We start from the raw sequence: 2545 nt of genomic DNA, 5'->3' as shown, positions 1-2545 counted from the left end.
TTAATGTATATTGTCATGGATCGTTCAACATGTTGAGCTTGCCTTTCCCCCTCATGCTAGCCAAATTCCTTGCACCACGTAGAGATACTACTTGTGCTTCCAAATATCCTTGAACCCAGTTTTTGCCATGAGAGTCCACCATATGTACCTATGGATTGAGTAAGATCCTTCAAGTAAGTCATCATGTTGCAAGCAATAAAAATTGCTCTCTAAATATGTATGGCTTATTAGTGCGGAGAAAATAAGCTTTATACGATCGTGTGATATGAAAGTAATAAAAGCGACGGACTGCATAATAAAGGTTCATATCACAAGTGGCAATATAAAGTGACGTTCTTTTGCATTAAGATTTTGTGCATCCAACCCTAAAAGCACATGACAACCTCTGCTTCCCTCTGCGAAGGGCCTATCTTTTACTTTATGTCTTTTACATTATGCAAGAGTCAAGGTGATCTTCACCTTTCCCTTTTTATTTTATCCTTTGGCAAGCACCTCGTGTTGGAAAGATCCTGATATATATATCCAATTGGATGTAAGTTAGCATGAACTATTATTGTTGACATTACCCTTGAGGTAAGACGTTGGGAGGCAACACTATAAGCCCCTATCTTTCTCTGTGTCTGATTAAAACTCCAGAACCATAAGTATTGCATGAGTGTTAGCAATTGTAGAAGACTATATGATAGTTGAGTATGTGGACTTGCTGAAAAGCTCTATTCTTGACTCTTTCCGATGTTATGATAAATTGCAATTGCTTCAATGACTAAGATTATAGTTTGTTAGTTCTCAATGAAGTTTCTGAACCATACTTGACATTGTGAATAGATTGTTACTTGAGCATGAGAAATCATATGACAAAAAATATATATGTTGCTGTTACAGGAATGATCATGATGCCCTCATGTACTTATTTTATTTTTATCGACACCTCTACCTCTAAACATGTGTACACAATTTTCGATATTGGCTTCCGCTTGAGGACAAGCGAGGCCTAAGCTTGGGGGAGTTGATACGTCCATTTTGCATCATGCTTTTATATCAATATTTATTGCATTATGGGCTGTTATTACACGTTATGTCACAATACTTATGGCTATTCTCTCTTATTTTACAAGGTTTATCATGAAGAGGGAGAATGCCGGCAGTTGGGATTCTAGGCTAGAAAAGGAGCAAATATTGAAAACCTATTCTGCACATCTCCAAAAGTCCTGAAACTCCACGAAAGTAATTTTTGGAATTAATAAGAATTATTGAGCGAAAGAAGTATCAGAAGGGGCCCACACCCTGTCCACGAGGGTGGGGGGCGCGCCCACCCCTACTGGGCACGCCCCCTGCCTCGTGGGCCCCCTGGTGGCCCTCCGGTGCCCATCTTCAGCTATATGAAGTCTTTTACCTTGGAAAAAATCATAAGCAAGCTTTCGGGATGAAACTCCGCCGCCACGAGGCGGAACCTTGGCGGAACCAATCTAGGGCTCCGACGGAGCTGTTCTGCCGGGGAAACTTCCCTACGGGAGGGGGAAATCATCACCATCGTCATCACCAACGATACTCTCATCGAGAGGGGGTCAATCTCCATCAACATCTTCACCAGCACCATCTCCTCTCAAACCCTAGTTCATCTCTTGTATCCAATCTTTGTATCCAAACCACAAATTGGTACCTGTGGGTTGCTAGTAGTGTTGATTACTCCTTGTAGTTGATGCTAATTGGTTTATTTGGTGGAAGATCATATGTTCAGATCCTTAATGCATATAAATACTCCTCTGATCATGAACATGAATATGCTTTGTGAGTAGTTACGTTTGTTCCTGAGGACATGGGTGAAGTCTTGCTATTAGTAGTCATGTGAATTTGGTATTCGTTCAATATTTTGATGAGATGTATGTTGTCTCTCCTCTAGTGGTGTTATGTGAGCGTCGACTACATGACACTTCACCATTATTTGGGCCTAGAGGAAGGCATTGAGAAGTAATAAGTAGATGATGGGTCGCTAGAGTGACAGAAGCTTAAACCCTAATTTATGCGTTGCGAGACTACAAAAAAAAGACACATCCGTGACATTTTGGGCCGAACAAATTTTTTTCGGTCATACGTATGACACTTCTATGACGATAATTGTGACAAAACCCGGTATCATCATAGATGTGGTGGGCTCCTACTTCTATGACAAAAACTCATGACAGAAAATGGGCTTTTCGTCCTGGGCGGGCTAGAGACGCAGCTGCATGACATTCTTTGGGCCGTCCATGACGGAAAAAACTATGGTAGAACCGAGGGGGAGGAAAATTTCGGGGAGTTGCCGGTTACGGTGGGAGGTCGGGGGCGGAGCGATGCGCGTTTCTCTCATACATACGCGCGTGTGTGCGAGGCGTGGGCTCTAACTGAACCTGAGCGAGGCGTTGGGCTCTAACTGAATCCGAGCGATTGCACTGCAGGCTACGCGTTACTGAACCCGAGCGATCGATCGATGGCTGTTAACTGAACCCGATGGAGCGATTCCTTCACTACTGCTGCTAACTGAAGCCGATCGATTGGATGAACAGTG

Source organism: Triticum dicoccoides, chromosome 6B (assembly GCF_002162155.2).
Source record: "Triticum dicoccoides isolate Atlit2015 ecotype Zavitan chromosome 6B, WEW_v2.0, whole genome shotgun sequence".
NCBI lineage: Eukaryota > Viridiplantae > Streptophyta > Magnoliopsida > Poales > Poaceae > Triticum > Triticum dicoccoides.
This window is presented reverse-complemented; position numbering follows the sequence as displayed.